The sequence below is a fragment of the Cygnus olor genome, chromosome 2 (genome assembly GCF_009769625.2).
Source record: "Cygnus olor isolate bCygOlo1 chromosome 2, bCygOlo1.pri.v2, whole genome shotgun sequence".
In the NCBI taxonomy this organism is placed as follows: Eukaryota; Metazoa; Chordata; class Aves; order Anseriformes; family Anatidae; genus Cygnus; species Cygnus olor.
The window spans coordinates 128,424,813-128,443,789 of record NC_049170.1 but is presented as its reverse complement, the minus strand read 5'-3'; the positions used below and the strand labels follow the sequence as shown (position 1 = coordinate 128,443,789).

General features: G+C 35.4%; 1 long non-coding RNA gene across 1 annotated transcript in view; it reads right to left on the bottom strand.

Moving 5' to 3' along the window:
- Window positions 1-16,273: 16,273 nt before the first annotated feature.
- The window catches only part of LOC121065914, a 28,653-nt gene continuing 25,949 nt past the window's right edge, over window positions 16,274-18,977 (bottom strand). The window contains exons 3-4 of the long non-coding RNA XR_005817388.1: window positions 18,371-18,431; window positions 16,274-16,450 (exon numbers count right to left, since the gene is read on the bottom strand). This is a non-coding gene — a long non-coding RNA (uncharacterized LOC121065914). The remainder of the gene's footprint in view (window positions 16,451-18,370; window positions 18,432-18,977) is intronic.

Here is an 18,977-nt window from a genome sequence, read left to right as displayed (position 1 = left end):
ATATGCAATCAAAATTTAACATGTAAAACAAGAAAAACAGTAAGACTAGATGATCAAGGAGCATCAAGTACCTTATGCAAACTGTTCATCAAAACACTTGCCAAAGAAAATCACAATCTTTTTCCACATAATTTGTAATTTTCAAGAATGACATTACCTTTGCTGATATAGCCTTTGGCCTTTCAAGTTCCCTCTATCTATATTAAGCAAGCAAATAAAATAAAATTATCAAAAAGCAAATGAATAAAGTAAATTCTCCATTTCTATTTCTCCTAGACAGATTCATGTTACATGTATTAGAAATTTCTTCCCTTTTTAAGAATTAGACTTCTCTTTTTGATTTCTTCCTCACAAGAGTAGTGTTCAGATTACTGCATGTCCACATTTAAGAAAGAAAATCTGATAGTATAAATTTCTACAGACAGACAAGTCATTTTCATAGCACACAAATTCTGTTCTCTTTTCATAGATTTTTGGTAAATATTATTTTAATTTTATTAATTATGCCATTTATATTTTCTGTAAGCATTACCTTCTGAGAAAAGATATTGAAGTAACTGCTGCTGCTCTGGAGGGGTACAAGCTAAAATAAATAAATAAATAAATAAAAATAGAGAAGTAGAAAGAGTCATTCTCAGAGCAAAGACATTAAACCTTTAATTATGAGTAACTGATGAGCTAAGGGGATGGAGTTCCTGAAACTCATATATTATCAGTAGGAAACAAAAGAAAAACCTCTAAATATCACAAACAGTTTATTTTAGTTGGTTAAATAATTAAATTTGCAGTTGTATACATTTCAGGCCAAATTATGCTTTGTGATGTGTTCCTGTAGTCTTCTACAGAATTCAGTAAACCAAACTAACATGCAAACATAACATGTATCAAAAATTGATCACTTAGCATCTATTACCTCTTAAACCTTCTTCCTTTCTTTTGTCAATTAACTATACTTGGAACATTGCTGTCATCTGTTGTTCAATCTCCATATCCAGTCCCTCTTTCTGTCTTAGTAACTCAGTCAATCTTTTTGCTTTCATCTTTATGTACTTAATAAGTACTTAGTACTTAATAGATGTAACCTCACTTGTACTACTGCAGTTCTAGTATTGTGTAGTTCTTCATAATGTTTCATGCTGTTCCATTGGTTTTGCTAGCCAGCACTGAGTAATCCACAAATTTCTTTAGCACATTTTGCAAGCATATAACAAAATATTTACTAAAATCAGACAAGCCTGTGAAGAAAACAACTAAAAATCTCACTGGACCCTTCTAGTTCCCTTTTAATAAGGAGTTGTTTTCCTCAATGTTGATTCTTTAATGTTAGTTTTCATGTGTGTGCGCTAATTCCCTGCATAATTTTTAGATTTTTATAAAAAAAGTATATCTTTACAACTTTCCTTGAAGCAGATTTCATACTTTCAGCTGAAAGCAATTGGATATACTGCATTTATTTTGTCTAAATAATATTTTTCTTTTAAACATATAATACTAAACTGCCATCACCCATCCTTGATAAACTTATGCTGCATTTTATTCATTTTACTCTATTTTTTCTTTCTTTTTTTTTTTTTGTTTGTTTAATCTTGACCTACTTTTTCATATAATTTTGTTTCAAAACGTATTGTTGAGGGCAAACTAGCATGTTTTATGATTACATAATCCTCTCCTTCCACTACAGACATATAGCTTTTGTCACTTTTCAAATTTCCATCCTTACTAAATGCCATCCTCAGTATTCCCTAGCCAACTCACTGTATTTTCACCTACATTTCTATTTTTTATTCCTTCACGTCATTTTCTTAATCTTTTATTTTTTACTGTTTTTAGTGATATTTTTTCATTGCCTTTTCCATAAAACTTTCAACCCTCCTGTAAACTCTTATCAATCTGTCCTCAAGGTTTTCAGCTCCTCTTTCCTCTCAGAGGAAGGTTTCAGCAGCAGAGCTCTTTCTTTCAGGATACACACCTTATAATCATGCTTTCTCCCAGTGGTTTCATCTTCACATACATTTTTAGCATAGTAATACTAATGCTCTAGCACACCTAATATTAATGTCTCTTCCAGTCCCCCCAGATCAAAGCCTAGTCCTTCTGGAGACCTCATTATAAATGAATAACATACCTCATAGCCAAAACTTAGCTCTTAAACTGCAGTTTCATTCTTTGTCAGAGATGACTGTTTAAGGCCAGGGTGTATGGGGCTTTGAGCAACCTGGTCTACTGGAAGTGTCCCTGCCCATGGCAGGGGGGTTGGAATTAGGTGATCTTTAAGGTCCCTTCCAATCCAAAGAGTTCTATGATTCTGTGCTATTTCTCTTAAGCCAGATCTATGTAGTAGGAAAACTGCCTCAGGTCTAATCTATTTTCTGTAACCAGGATGGTCTTTCTCCTGTCATTTCCTCCTGTCTCATCAGCTGGGGACACAGAAAAGGCCTCACAATGGACTAAGTCTCTGTCTTGAGCTGCCAGTAAGGATCCTTCAGCATCTTTCCCCACATTTCTTATCGCTATGTGGTTTCCTTCAGGTTGGCTAGAGAAGTTGTGGATGCCTCAACCCTGGATGGGGCCCTGGACAAAGTGATCTAATGTGTGGCAGCCTTGCCTATGGCGGGGGGGAGGCTGGAACTAGATGATCTTTAAAGTCCTTTCCAAACCAAGCCATTCTATGATTCTATGATTCTTTTATATACTCTTCTATTTGTTGCAATTTTCATGACAGTTCCTGTAAAATGCTGTACGATCCCAACTAAGTTTCAGAAAAAAAATACATTTCTATATTTATAAAGTGGTATATATTTGACAGTTCTTATCTTCCTATTCATTCACATTTTATATATCTTCTACTGTATACTGATGGGTAAAGGGCTGTGCTTTTGTGAGTTAATCCAGAGTTTATAAAAAAAGGACATTCATATAAACTATAAATTTGGAGTGATGCATAAGTAAAGTAATATAACCATCTTTTTATAATAAAGGAAGTCTGTATCAACAGAAAAATAAATCATGGATATATTCATATGTAGTATACATTTCATGGACACTGTTCTGAGCAACTTAGCTGTTCAGAGATGAATAAACATGGAGTTTGTAATATTATGATACAAAAGAAAAGGAAGGAAATCTGTACTTTGGTGAACATGGCTGCTCTTCTAAAAATTTCTTCTAAAAATATGTTTTATCTGTGGTCAAATTTCCCTAAAAGTGCTCTTGAATATTATATCCCTCCCATGGAGTACCTTAAGGAGAATTATATGCAAGCTACATTTTTTTAAAATTATTATTACTTATTTATTCTCCCACCCACAGGATGAACAATGGCAACATCCATTCCACACATGAGCTGGAAATGTTTCTGTTTGGGGAAATATTTGCTTAATTTTATGAGCTGTAGCTACATTGTTAATTCAGATCTGGTTCTTAAGTTTCCAGGGTTAGTGGTCACCTCAGGCCAATACTCTATGCTGTAGGTCTAGTAAATTAATAAATATAGCCTTCCACTATACAGTACCTGCCAGCTCTCAACTTTCTCATCTGATACATAGGTTTATAGGAGTACTTCTAGTCACAACATACAGTCTTGTATTTATCTCAACTTGCATTCATCACCTCCTTTCCTGCTGTCTGTTGATTTTCGTGTGGTTACTGGATATCCCGTTTAAAAACACAGCACCCAGAAGGAATGTAGACTTTTTAGCTTAAAGGGAGAAAAGTTCTAATTAAGAGGTGTAAATCCTTCTGTTCCACATATTTTTAAAAGAGGTTAGGGCCAACACTCACAATTTTCCGAGAAGAACACTCGCTCCAGCTACTGTATGTAGTACATAAGGGAGTAGAGCCAGTTTTAGCCATGTATGAAACTCAATGTATTTGCAGAGGGGCCAAATACAACAATCAAATGTAGGAACTACAGAAACTTTCAGTAATACAGTGGTGAAACAGCTGGGTTAGAGCCATTTTTCCATTTAAATGTAATGAGATGTAGTGGGATTTTTATTCTGTGCACTCTGAGCTTGCAGAAGTTTCCTGTGTGTATTTTCTTTATTTAAGAAAGTTGGAAAAAAAAAAAAAAAAAGTTAATTCCTTATAACAACGAGAAGTTCTGTCATGTAAAAATATAAAAAATAAAATAAATTATACTGGCTACAGCATCCTTACAATTCCTACCTTCAGTTAGCTAGATTCTTATGGAAAGATGGTCACGTATCTTTATCTTATGATCTGAGAGAGACAGTAGGACCCCACTACCACTGACTCTTTGGGTAGGCTCCAAAGAGCCTATCTAACTAAAACTGTAACTAAAATCTGAAAAGATAGGTAGGGAAAAAAAAAAAGGAGAGATTTCTTTTTTCTTGAAGGCAAGCATTCTTTCAAAATTTCTAAGGATTAACCTTTTTTTTTTTTTTTCATAAAGTTTAATTTATGCTGACATGAGTCGTCTTATTTAGGCTCTAGTGAAACCAAATCGGCTATTTAAAAGTTTTCTCTTTCCTCATATTCAGCAAAGTTGAACTGGTATTGATAAGATTTTGAAGGGAATAGGCAGGGAATGGAACAGAGAGGATACTAGGTGGAGAGCTCCCAAAATTAATTAATTAAATAAATAAATAAAAGACATTTCAAAGACATTTCATGGAATGACAGAAGCAACATGGGAATGCTGGAGTGTTACTTTGCAAGCTTTTGGAAATTTTCATATGTTAAGCCATCTTCATTGGCCAGCATCTTTTAGATTTTCTTTGCAACAAAGTCCAGATACCCAAATTTAAGAATAAAGAAGAGATTCAAAAATCTCCCCAAACCCAAGAGAGATAGCAACTACAGATTTCGTCAACTTCAAAGGAAGCTCCCAAGATCCATATATTCCAAAATATATGCCAAACAGTCACATTGGCTAAAGTGAGGTCAACACATACCCATAACTTGAGAACTCATTTTATTTTATTTATTTTTCAGGGGGGCAAAATATGCAAGATTTAATGTAGCTACACCAGACAGACTTACTAATTTATAGACTATTTGTAATTCATTTTAGCTGTGAGGTTGACCAGATCTCATTTCCTCTACTTGAGATATATTTTGTTAAAGCAGACATAGTCATATAATGACATTCAAGATTCAAATTGCTTCCACATATTTTCTATTTTGAAGGAGCGACTTCAAAGCACACAGCCAGAGAAGCGCTATTCTCAGCAATGCCCTATCTCTGTTATTTCAGATAGGCTGATCCAGTTTCTAGCCAACATAACCTCACAGAAACAACAGAGGAATAATGACCACATGCAATTATACTTTTTACCCCATTTTTGATTTACCCATGCTAAACTGTGGTTTCAGATAGGTCACCTCAGCCCTAAGTAAAATCCTGGCAATGAAGAACTGGAGCAGGAGGAAGAGCTGAATAAGGACATTTGCAGCCAAATGGACAGAAGTCAATAACTCCTCTGTCCCTCTCTCTTCTCTTTCCTCTGCTGACATGTTTCAACAATACACCAATAAGACAAAAGGAATTCTGCCCTCACACTTTAAAATTAACCTGTGTCTTTTCCATGTAGCATGAAGCAATGCAATGCAATGCAACAGCCTATACAGACCTTTGCTGTGAGCTCTTGACCAGTAAAGGATCATCTGCAAAGCCTTCTATTTTAAGGCTTCATGACTACATTATCTCATCCAGTGTCATACTCTACTTGTAAATAGAGCCAGATACTGCATATCAAATATCTAATGCACTGGTAAATGTATGATACATATATTGTGAGCCTGAATTTTCCAAAGATTCACTAACAAGTGAACCAAATGAAACAATCAGAACCGCTGGTATCGGGGGATTCAACACCTCTGTTGAAATCTCCTAACGAGAATAAAACATAAACAAGAGTTAACCAGAACAAAGAACTCCAAATGTCCATGAAAAAGATGCGGACTCTTTTATTGTTGATGTTGGTGGTTGGTTGTCTGATCAAGAAGATCAATAAAGAAGAATAAAGAAGATCAATTATTGATCTAAGAAGATCAATAAACAATAAGAAGGGAAATTGGAAAGTGATGCAGACCACAAATGGTCTTTATGAATGCACTGGTGGCTTACATAAACAATAAACAGAATATAAAAAACATTAGGAAAATTGTGGAGTTGTACCGTGACAACTGCTAGCAACGCTGTCCACTTTCAGTAGCCAGTTCAGGCTATGTTAATGACAGGTAAAGCATGTCCATTTAAGAATCTGAAAGAGGAAAAACTAGGATGAGTTATGTTCATGCTCTTGTACATAAGGGTCAGATTGGAAATGATTTGGCGTAGGTGATTGTCTCTTCTGAAAGTAGTAAGTTTCTAACTAAATCCTAATAATGCAAACATAAAGGCTGTTAATGTACTTATTAGCCATCACAAAATGCATTTCACATTGGATGGTTATAATACATTATAACAGCAGCAATCACACCTCTGTAATAACAGTAGCAGTTCATTTAAGGAGAGCAAGTATACCTCTTCTAAACCATTATGTGAACATGATGAATGATGATGGTACAAAGCTCATATAGGAGGGAAGTGGAGCTGGAAGGTGAAATAACTGCCTTTGTAAAAATAAATGGAGTAGCACATGCATAGATGTATATGGGTATAAACACTTCAGAAATCACCACAATAAAAAGATGCTTCCAAAACCAGTCAAAGTTTAAACATGAAGGAGGAGAAAATTCCTTGAAAAAAATTATTCAACTTCAGAAAAAAAAAAAAAAAAAAAGAAAAAAAAAAAGAAAAAAAAGGCAAGAAGATGCTTTAAAAAGTAAGAAAATTTTAAAGAAATGTGTTTCAGCAGGGAGGGTCTCCTGGCACTAGAATTTCCTACTTCACAAGGGTCGGTTGACCATAGTCTTAAAATCTGAGCTTGGATTCATTACACAGTGGTTGATATTTGAACACAGTTGCCCATCAGGCTGAGACCCAGAACTTTTCCAACAAACTCCCAGAAATTATGCTTTAAATTATTAAAAATAATAATAATAATAACACAATACTATCCACCACTTCAGAGTTAACCAGTGTAAAGCATACTGGGGTCTGCAATAACAGCATGTTTGTGGTACAAAAGTGGAAAAGAAGCATAAGGTTATTTGATTTAATAATAAGTATTAACTACAGGGGGTTTGCTTTTTCTCTTCAGAAGATACTATAATAAAACTAATTCATAAAGATAATTCAGGGAAGACTGAGAAAAGTAGTCTTCTTGAACAGAGCATTGTAATGACTGTTTACAAACTGAAATCCATGTTAGAATTTGATCATCTCCCTGGAGTTTGGTGGAGCTTAATGAATGTAAGTGCAGTTTAAAGTGTACATAAAATAATACTTCATTTTTGTATTATTCAAGTTACAAGATGGAGGGTTTTTATTGTTGTTATTGTTGTTTGTTTGTTTTTTAACACAGGAGTATTACTGAGGAAGAATTAAAAAATAAAAATAAAAATGTAAGGGTATTTCTTCCTAAGGAATGTATAGTAAGGAATGATCTTTCCTTAATGCTGGAAAGAGCATTAAAAGAGCATTAAGGAAAAGATTTGGCCATTATGCAGCCTGCAGTGTCACAATACCACCAGAGAGCAGATTATCAGGGGGAAGATATGTCCTCCTCTGTAGTTCAGGCCCTCTAATCATCACTCAGCCAAGCCATGGAGTTGGATTGGTCCTTCTGGGGAGCATTTCATCTCCCAGTCAGCCTCTTGCAATCCAGGCAGCAGGTACAGGGTCCCCAGTGTCGTATCCCACAGATGGCCTGGACTGGCAGTTGCAATTATTTACAGTGGTAACGAGGAGTGTCTGAACACAGAGGCTTCTTTCCGTCTGTCACTGAAGAAGCTGATCTCTGAAGTTGTGAGAAGTTCACACGGTTGTAGAGGTTCGTGGGAATCATAAACCTCTTCTCAGGTGGGAGAACAGTGTATATTCTACTGACAACAAATTGCCAAGGAGCATAACTGAAACTTTACATGAGATGGAAGTGGGAAAATAAAACATACTGCAACATGAAGATGGACATAGTGCAGCCACAGTGGATTCTTTACAACAGTTGATATTGCTCGACATATTCCCCAACACATCATGTTTTGAAGCTCATATCATACTTAGGAAACCATGATTTACACTTTATTTTAAGCATGTATATTATATATGTTATTAATTACTTGTGCCTTATCTTTAGAAAAAGGTTAGACATTTTAAAGATTAATTATGCTAAGAAATGGTATGCTGTGATAGTACAGGGATTTCTTCATGCAGTGGATTTCATTCCTTTAAGTAGTTGTTCCATCTAATTCTTGTAAAATTCAAGGTGAAAGTGACAAAAAAATAGTCCAACTTCTGATATGCCTCTGAACATATACCAAATCCTTAGCAATTGTTACCTAAACAGTTTCTTAACAGCAACAGGCACCGTGCTGTACATCAGGCTATCCATTGAGACTGCATTGAGAAACAAAGGGAGGACAGAGTTCTTCCTCCCTGATTCTCATACCAGAAAACCACCATATATTGAGGGATATTATACACTTGGGGGTATGCAAAGGCAGGCAGGACCTTTTCCAGGAAAAGTCGTGGCACTGGCAGGACTAAGGCATACACCTAAGGCCTTAATGATTTGGCAGTGCTTCTTGAGGTAATGCCTTCACACTGCTGCTATGGGCTTTTGCTCAGAAATCCCTTATTTCACTCTATGCTATTCATTTTGGCAGAGAACCAATCTGTCAAATGTCCACTACCTTTCATTGCAGACTACATCTTCAGCACGCAGACTTTGAAAGAACTCTGAAAGTTGGGTAAGCTGGAATTAATTTTATCATAAGTGTTGCATTTGCTGGAACTGGTTATCTGCAATGGTATGAATGAAGAGCTTTACAGTCTATTTTTTCTTCAGATTATGTATTTCAAATTCATGTTGTGGAAACCCAAATCAGCTGTTATAAATCTAAAACCAAAGTAAAGAAAAAAATTGTTCTTTAAGAAATAATTTATACACTACTCCCCTAATAAAGGATTTCACAAGCTGTAATGAAACAAAACAAAACAAAACAGAGCAAAAAAACTAAGAGACTGATCACTTGTGTTGGTTCTTATGCAAAATAAAATAATGTGTAGACAGAGATTCAGAACAAACTAATATAAAATAAACCTTTCCTAACTGTTTCAGCAAGTTTTACTTTAAAGTTTTTCACCTTAAACCTAAACCAGAAACATATAGACCCACACAAAGGTATTATCATCAACAATAATAAAAACAATATTATCTGAGACCTAAAAATTGTTGAAGGCAAAATAGCTCAAATGATTCTTAATGCCTTTCAGGCACATCTGAATCAAATAAGGTAATTATTCTTTAAAATGCTTACACAAAGTCTGATTTGCATGCTAGTAATTGCTATGCTTTGTGGCATCTAGCAATTGACACAGCAATGATTTTAATTATTGTAATTTCATCAGTATAAATACTTCAAAGTTATGCAAATAGTACCTCATAATCCACATAGACAGTTCAGAGTATTTGATTTACTAGTCTTGTAAGTCTCTTTGTCTATGCAGTTTACTCTCAGATGTGACTGTGCATTGCAATTGAAGCCTTTCACTCACATCAAAGCTCTAAATCATAACAAGATGAGCTAATTTTACAAAGACTGACACTTCAAACATTAACTTGCAAATACAATTATAAGATGAAATATATAAAGGACTTTAGTAGGATATCATCTGGCATGGATACCTGCAGCTCATCATATCTAATGTTTTCTATGACAGTGGTAAGCAATGATACTGCAAGGCCAAATGTCTTGGTGTGAACAATTACAAACAGTCACTCTTGCTTCTGAACAGCTCTGTAAAAATACTTCATCCTGTTTTAAAGTTGTGTATTTTAAGTATTTTCAAAAGAATTAGTTTTTTTTGTCTGTTTGTTTGTTTGTTTGTTTTAATAGCATAGGGAAATCGCTGCTCTCATGACTGTTTCTGCTAGGGAAAAAATAAAGAAATAATATCATAGATGACATTTTATTTCAATGATAATGCAAATGTACATCTGAGTGAATGCTTCTAAAAACATTTGTACAAATTAAGAGCAGGTTGTGGTGGGGTGGGGTGGGTTGAAGTAGGAAAAGTTTCTACTACCATCTTGTTTCCTTTTATTTACAGAAAAACCCCAAACACAGATTTTAGACCAGATGTTCAGATGTTGTAAATCACAGCATTTAATAAAACTTAGACAAACACTTTTCCCTTAGATAACAAGCTCTTCTGCATCAAATTCATAACCAAAATGTTATATATCCATAACATCAAATGTAAAAAAAAACATTGTTGACTAGCAATATTTTCTGAGCTATCACTAATGCTTGTTTTACAGAAGAACTTCAGAATAAATCTAGTTATTCCCATCCAATGCAAGCTCCACATTTACTGAGTGAAAACAGAATAAGATCTGTAGTCTTTTTTTTTCTTTTTTTTTTTCTTTTTCTTTTTTTTTTTCCTTTTTTTTTTTTGGGGGGGGGGGGGGCGGGGGTAAGTTTACAGCCTACCTTGAAGAGTGCAAGTAATCAAAATCGGAATGTGGTCACCTACAGAGAAAATACTTTAAAGGGGCTCAGAATGCTCAGGTAACTTGGAGGGATTTTGATGCCTACAAACAGCCCATGTAGAGGCAACGTGGTAATGGCAGGAGACAGGGAGCCCAGTGTATTTTTAAAATCCACTAGAGTGATACTGGAGTCAGAAAGGTGAAAGGTTTCATAAGAGATAACTCGAAGAGCATCATGACAACTTGCTTTCTGTATTTTTTGTAATTGCCATTTAATTCCTTTGCTTCTTACTGATTGCATAACAGTTACCATCTAATCTTGTAAAGAAGGCAGAAATAAAAGGAGTAGAGAGAGAGATAGGAAGAAACAGCCTTTGCATAAGTAAACTTCATTTGGAAAAATAGAAGTCTAAACCAAAACACGATATGGGACTATAAAATCATGAACAGTTTGAAGAAAGTGTACAGGGAGAAATTAATTCTCACACTAAAAGAACGAGATGACTGTTGATGACAACTAGGAGAAATGAGATTTAAAGCAAACAAAATGAAATATTTTTAATGCAATGTGTCATTAAGTGGTAGAAATCACTGACACAATGTTTTGAAGGCAGAAGTAATAAACGGGCTCAAAAGGTACTATTTCATGGAAGAAGGGCCTGTCCAGAACTATAAACACCATGACTGTGATACAAAGACTGACCCAGGAGGCCCCTCAGGGACTGACTGCTGGATGCCAGAAAAATATCCCCCTATACTTGCCATTTCTTTCTACTTGTGAGCTATTTGCTACTGGCCACTGTCACAGACAGGAAACTAGCACAGAGCAACACTTCTGAGTCTCTAAGAAAGTCACTGATTGCAATATTTTGCAGAATTGCAGGCATATAAAATTACAAACTGTAAAAATTAGCATGACAACAATGTATGGCATGAATGTCTTGGAAGAATGAATAACACAGACCGTTTGCAGAACACGTCTACCTGTTTACACATACATCTTGGGTTCTCAGATATTGCTCCAGCAGAATCAAGAGAAAGTTGACATAAGAAAAAAAAAAAAAAAAAGATGTCAACATCAAGCATTTCAGCCAAGTTGTAGACTACTCAGGTAAAAGATGACTTGCAAATCCACCTTATGTAAGGGAAGGAAGGAATCACTTGAAAGGAAACACTGAAAATCAGACAGCAGCATGAACAGCTAAGTAAATTCCACACACAAACAATGAAACACAATGATAACACTGTTGTATCACACTATGAAAGAGCACAGTGATGGAAGTGACATACTAATGCAATCACACGTAAGAAACTTGAAATATTAGAAACCAGAATTAGTTTTACCTGTGCTCCTAGATGTAATTATTGGCTGGCACTGACTCACATATACCCACTGCTTTATTACATATTTTTTTTTCAGATGATGAGGATATAAAAATGGTTTAATAAATTAATAATTATTTTAGTGGAAAACAGTAGCTTCCACATGGAAGTAAAACATTTGGTAATTGTATACAGATCATTCAATATCTGTTCCTCTCCTAACTATGAAAACAAAACAAAACAAAACAAACAAACAAACAAACAAAAAGAATCTATTTTGCAATTGGATCTTTATTCATACACTTAGCTCCCCCCACACCCCACACCCCATCCTACTGCTACCTTCTTCCCTTCTTCCAGCACCGCTTAAATCAAGGGTGGTTATAAATTCAAAGCTCTTAATTTTTGGTGCCAAGTTGCCAAAAATATTAGTTAAAGAATGCACACCACAGTAGGCACAAAAATATTTGATAACTTACCTGAAATCTAATAAAAATATCAAAAATTTTGTAGGCAAGATGATTCAACTAACATTTCATCTTTGTAGGCAGTCCTTAAATGGCTAATGCAACTTATACTGAAAAATTGCTAAGGAAAAATTTTACTGTCACTATGTTGCACCAAAGGTCAGTAGTCATTTAGTAGTCATTTCATTTCTATAAATTCTAGAGTGTCACTTTTCCAGTCCTTATAAGTTTTGTTTAGAAAATAAAACAAAACACTGTTACTGCAAGAGTACTACTTAACAATTAATACACACAAAATATAATTATCAGGCCACTCAAAATAAAGGATGTAATATACGTACCTAGGGGGTGCTTTTGGGAGGGGAAGATGTATGAGTTGCTAAGATGTATTGAAAAACAACAACAACAACAAAAACTAATAGAATCCAAGTTTAATTTTTAACCTCCTGACTTTTCTTTCTGTTAATTAACACTGGGATCTCATCCAAAAGCATTTGCACAACATTAATTTGCTAATAAATTAAATAATCTCAACTATTGCTGGGAACAAGGCATCCTTATAGTCTGAGAAGTGTGTGTTCCAGAAATACGTTTCTTGTAACCATTAAGAGTGACTTGGATCATGATTAAAAATCATGTAACACTAAATTCAAATTAAACACATTGGTAATCAGATTCACATGTGTTTAGAGCAACACAACAAACCAGCATGCACACAAATATTTATGTGATGAAACCAGAGTAAACAAGCAACAACAGAAAGAGAACAGGATGGAAATTGAAACATTACAGTCATTATATTATGCTAAACAGTATATTGGCACTTCTGAGAATAGTTAGTTAGTGTTAACTATTGTGAAGTATGCTACATCATTTTATGAAAACTTAAAAGAATCTGTCCCTGTTGCAATGTCTCTACAAAACCCAGTAAGCGTGTTAGTTTTTGCTCAAATCCACTTTGTCCTATTATAAGAAAGCAATCAGATTCTGTAAACGCTGACATCAAGATTGTTTTAAGCTCTAAGATTCACTTATTTAAAGTGAGGAATAGCTTATGAACCATCCCCAACATATGTCAGGAAGTCCATGTACAGCTGGTGATCAGCAGTTTGCACTCTAGAATACACCATGAATTACCTAGAATAAAAAGCATAATTTTCCTATTAAAAGCCTACTCACTGAAGAAAAATATATCATTGAACAGACCAATCTTTATGAAAGAAAACCCTGTGCAATGTTCTCATTTAAAGGTGATAAAGTAAATCAAGTATTCCATCAGGTATTTTTCTTTTTTTTCCCTCACCACTATGTGCGCACAAAAATAAAACCAATATCTGCCAAAAAAAAAAAAAAAACAACCTTTTTTTTTTCCTCTCACAAATGCCCAAAAACCTTGAGATGAAAGAAAATTCTAATATGTGTTACCTGTAGGAACCAAATTCCTATGGATTCTTTATCTAGATGGACATGGCACATCTATAAAAGTAAAATTCAAAACTGATTACTGCTTTCTCAACCAGTAATCCTCAGATGAGGGCACTTTTCAGGTTCGGTTCTGAGCTCTGTTTGGGTCTAGTCTCAGAGTTTGTTATGTTACCATCATCGATGGTATTTTCTAGTTTATTTGAGAAATAAGCAACACTATTGGTCCAGTCTATAATGACCAGTGAAGCTCACTATGTCCCTTTTTAATACAGTTTTCTCAAGTTCAAGCAGACCTACAAGCAGTTATGTCTAAAACCTTCAGAATAAACAAACTAAAATTAAGAGACTGTAAAAGAAGGAGCATTCTTCCCGTTAGACCCTTACTGTGACTTTGTCTTGGAATGGAAAGAAATTAAAACAATTATATATATATAAATATATATTTCAATGTATTTCTCAATTTACAGCATTTGTGTTCAGAAGCATTTCCTCACACAAACTCTGATTACTGTGTGGAGTGATATAGGTGCAGCAGAAACTGAAGAGCCATGATTATATTGTACATGTATTTCATGTCATAAACATATGAAACATTTAAAATATAGTATTAAAAATGTAACAACATTTCCTAGCACAGAAAGAACAAAGGTGTGGGAGAGCAGTTTTTTAAAAACGTTTTAAATAATGCTGGTAAGAAATGTCCCAACATGATAAAAATCCTGTCTTCGAATATATTCCCCTTCATATTATTCTCTTTGTTGTAGATGCAGACTGTGCTTAAAAAAGGGAACTGCTGGTTGCTTAAAAAAAAAAAAAAAATGGTTTTAACTATTTAAGCTGCTGAATAATTATTTTAAAGCATTTGTCAGAAAAGATGGCTATAGCTTAAAGGTTAAACAGTAGTTGATGACTATGAGCAACACTTTTAAATAACTGTAATATCAGTAAGAGATGTTTAGAATTTAAGAGATCTTGAAATATGTTTTTGTAATTAATCACCATCTTGTCAATTCCTTCCTGCTGTTTTCCATAGCATTCCCCTGAATGTAGTTTAGAATAATGAATTACATACCTTTCTTGTACGAAGTTCTGAATAACAGTAAAACAGAGTGCCCAACATCTGAAGATCATGGAATACATCCGGGGGAAAAAAAAAAAAAAAAAAAAAAGGAAGAAAGTTTGGAGATTGCTGAAAATAACCTATTCATGTTTTTAAGTGTTCTTCTCACTGTTAGTCACTGCTATCCTGGCAGATAGGAACTTTTTCCTACAGAAACAGAGACCCTTTAAGTGGACATGTCATCAAGATGTCAGAGAATGGAGCTAAAATAGTAGACAATACGTCAGAGTTGGATCTGCCAGCAAGCCATCTCCTGTAAACCTCACAGTATAAAAGTGTCAGTCTTCTCTGTTTTCACTTGAAGATGTAAACTATACTGTTCAGAGATTATCTTCTGATCTACTTCAACAGGTTCAGGGTCCTTGAACGCTGAAGGAACAACTGGCTTGGCTTCCACCACACTTCTGTTTGTATAGCCACAACACCTGCCACTTTAGATAATTCAGAGGGTAGTCTTCCAAGGGCCTGTCTGATATAGTCCTAAGGGCAAGGGGGAATGTCCTATGATCCTCTCCCAGAAAAACTTTCCTTGCAAGGCTGGGAATAACACTGAAGAGCTAAGCACATGCTATTCGTTTTCAGTATGTCCAGTACAGAAAAAATAGCACAACTTTCTCTCTTTGAATTTCAGGCACTGTGGAAAAAGGTAGATTTTTCTTGTCCAGCTTAGGTAGTAAAGTTCATTCAAGCTGCAGTGACTCCTGGGAATCGTAATACATCTCCTTGCAGGCTTCTTGCCTCTGGGTTTGCCTGGAAATGGGAGGATTCAGGTAAACAATGTGGGGCACAAGGTTCAGTCATGGCACACCTCAGCAGGATACTAAACCCCATAGGAAGCGCTTGCCTTTTTTAATTTTCTTTGAGCCCAAGCATATGAGCTGAGCTTTCCCAGTCTTGTAAGAAATTTCTCTGCCTTGTGAGAATGCAGCCTGAAACTACTGTGTTGAAACAAATATATTACATTTTGCTCTGGGAGAAATATAAGAGGGGGAAGAGAAAGAGAGAGAGAGCAGTGACCCAAATTAGTCCTATTGCAGTCTTTGTATCCATGAAAATTCTTATATTATTGTTTTATATCTTATATGGTATTACTCCTCTGACACTGCACGCTGAATTCTCATTGACATGGAAATATTGCACCTACTCACATGGAAGGAAACTGCCCACGAAAAGTTATTTATTTGTATATATGAGACAAATGTCAGAAAAGGAACAAAAGCAATTTAGAAATCAGTAAAAATTTTCCCTATTGTATTGAGAAATATACAGGCAACAGAATATTTATTTTTAATAGCCATATTTGCACCAACAAGAAAACAATGCTAAAACTCACGCAGTGTGAGTTCAACTGTGTTGAATTTTTTCCGTTGCTTTCTTGGATGGAGAAACTTAATCACTATTACAGAAATCTCCCTTCCCCAATACCTCCTGTGTTGAGCAGGCAGGATTTAGGAGCAGTGTGTCTTCTCCCTGGTAGGTAAGGAGTGAGTAGAAGATGCAGCCTGTAGCACTGCTTTACCAAGCACCCCAGGGGTTACATCAGAGGATCCATCCTGCAATGCTGAATTAATACAATTAGAAAGGCTCACATACTCACTTTACAGACCTCTACACAGCAGACCTCTGCATCCTCTGCTCCAAGCCCTGAGCCTGCTGCAGTGGTGCACACATTTGTTCCCACCAGTACTTGCTTTACCCTTCACTAAACATGCTTGCTTAATACAGTCTTTCAGATAGTGGGAAATAGGTCCCTTGAAGGCTGTCATTCCCTTTTGGTAACCTTCTGAAACAAAACAAAGAGGTGATCTGACTTTCTGCTCTCCAGAGTTTGCTTGGGATCAATTCCAACAACTCTCATAATGTTGAGATTAGGCAGCTTTTCCTCCTCCTTGTTAACAAGGCAATGACAAAGAGTGAGAGAAGTCAATTTCTTTTTCAAACAAAACTAAGAAACCAATCCCTAGTAAACAGAAAAGTTACAAATAAGTAAGCAGGCATTCCAAATGGAGAAAGCCTGCAGGACTAGTGGTACTGGCTTCCAGGACATGAGGAGATCATCTTTAGAAAGCAGAAATTTGGATTCCATAAGACTTTAAAGAGCAGACTCAAATCCCAAGAGAAAGCTTTTTAAGGTTAAACTTGAAAGCTGCCCTTCTGAAACAGCCAGCTGCCAGCCTGACCGCTGACACCATCTTTGCCCCGGACAGGGGCCTAAGCAATCAGGGAGCTGACATCTAATATACTTTCCTCACGCAGAGCAGCAGGCAGGATCTGGCACCTCCCGTTACAGGCTGCTGAAGTTTCCTCTGAGCTGACTGAAAAGACGAAAGCAGACCTCAGGAACCAATCTGGAAATAACAAGGTCAAAATGACCTGTTCTGAAGCAAAGTCCTTTAAAACATTAGCTTTTAGGAAGGCATTTACCCAAGCAGTGTTGGACCTTCCCATCAGTGATAAATCTCACCTTCGTACAACTCTAGGAAAACATTCTTCATACTGCTCATTTTGGTATGAGCACCAATGAGTTTCCTCCCAGTCAGCTGATTTATGAGGTGACTAACATCTCTCCCTCTCAACCAGAGTAGGGCTGCCAACCCCTGCTATCCATTTATATTGGCTAGAAAACCATCAGGGGAATGCATGGATATTAAGTGGTACTTTTTTATTTTTAATTACTGAAGTGATTACAGCAAACAAAATATGGAGCACACCCCAGCACTTTGGTGGGTATTTTCACTGTGTGCACAGAATTTGCACTGGACATATCCTTTCCGTGCTAAGCTAACTGCCAAGCTACAATAAATAAATATATAAATTAGTAAATAATCAAATATCTTGTTTTGTGCAATTCCCAACAATATATTTCACAGCTGTTTACACAACTTATTGGGTGAATAAAAGTACCTGTCTTATTTAAAATCATTTCAGTCTCAAATTCCTTAAAAACACTCCTGAATGCATTTTCATCACACTTTTGCATGAAGGATGACAACACTGAGGAACCTGGATTCCTATAGAGCTAGATATGTAATATTTTAAGCAACATTATAATTACGGGACTTAATGAAGCCTGGTTTCTTACTCTTGGTGTTTTGCTCCCCAGCATTACCCAACCCTTCTAATGACCACATCCCAAGTTCTACCTGCTATTTTATCCCCTATAGGCATGAGACAACAGTGCTGTAGCATGTCAAAAGTAGTGTCTATTATCTTGTCCATTTCTTGGTGTTACCACACAGAAGATAAAAGAGATGCTTCTCTGGCCTCCAGCTTCAAAGGAAATTAAAATTTCCTTTTTTTCAAAGGAAAAACTCCAAATAGTTTATCCACCACTGCTTTTACTGGGTTAAACTGGGGGGTGTAGGGGAATAATTCACCCACTATGTAAGCCTAATTTCCACAGGAAACCATGTTAAAAATTTTGAAAAAAAGTATTAAAAATAGGTTGAAGGAGACAACAAACTGTCTTTTACCTTTACTTTTTATCTACTGTGAAGATGAATTCATTGCAGTCCAAACATCCTGTCAAGTGTACTGAAAGTTAAGGAAAGAATAAACTGTCTTACATTCAAAAAGAAAAGAAAAAAAAAAAGGAAACAAACAAACAAACAAACAAAAACAGACAAAAACAAAAACATGAAGAACAATCTGTTCTGTGACATTTATTTAATTTAACAGGGTGACCTTTTTCTCTGGTGATAATTAAAAATTACATACTGTAGTAAATGGAAGAAAGCAATCTCTTTTCACTCTGCAGATAAAGGCAATAAGAATAATACATATTCTCTAACTACTTAAAGCAAACAAATAAACAAAACCACCACCTTTTTCTTTACTGAACACTTTTTTTCCTAACATGTTCTTAAAGACTTACTACTACTACTTATTATTAATTACTCAAATACTTATGGATTCTGTAAGATCAGATACATTCTATCCCTTAAGACAATGATAACATTCTTTTTTCTTAATTTCTTATTTTCAGTTTTTCTTAAATATCAATAACATGTAAAAGTTTGCAATGAATATTTGGGTTGCTCTTTCCTAGATAATGAACAGTAGCAAAAGAGATTGATTTTT